Raw genomic sequence first — 627 nt, 5'->3', positions numbered from 1 at the left:
GGGGGGCGTTGCCCTCTAACATGCAAAAAAAAATCTCCATGTATTTTTGGATTACGTTACTGATCAGCTATCTAAGACTAAAAAAAGTTTTAAGTTTGAATCAGCAAATTTATTTTGAGCATACACTGGGAATCCCATTTAAGTATCTCCCATTTAAGTTTTTCCAAGAATTGATACCTCAGCGATTTTGTGCTGAGAGAGCAGCCCGCGGGGTCAAGAGAGGCTGTTCAGCCATGCATGAACACCAACAGCGTAACGACAAATGGGCAGTGCGCAGATATCCAAATGGGGTACGTGACATCTAGTCACCGGGATATTTATTTGCCGAGACATCTAGTCGCTAGCCTCCAGCGGCAGTTTGTTTCTCTGGGTGAAGAAAATACTCTCCTAATTTGAATAAGGACATTAATTAATTAATGAAACTAATTAAAAATTATATTTTAGAGGTTGGGAGCATCAAATGTATATAAGATATGAGATTTTCGTAGTTTTTAAATATTTTTCAAATGCAAATATTAGTTTTAGCGAAATATCTTATGAACAGAAATTTTTCTGATACAAAGGAAAAGGCTGTTATTTTCTGTCCAATTGAAATATATATATGGCTTCGGTAAAAGTCATAAACAG

Source organism: Belonocnema kinseyi, chromosome 10 (genome assembly GCF_010883055.1).
Source record: "Belonocnema kinseyi isolate 2016_QV_RU_SX_M_011 chromosome 10, B_treatae_v1, whole genome shotgun sequence".
NCBI lineage: Eukaryota > Metazoa > Arthropoda > Insecta > Hymenoptera > Cynipidae > Belonocnema > Belonocnema kinseyi.
Note: the sequence above shows the minus strand (reverse complement) of the source record.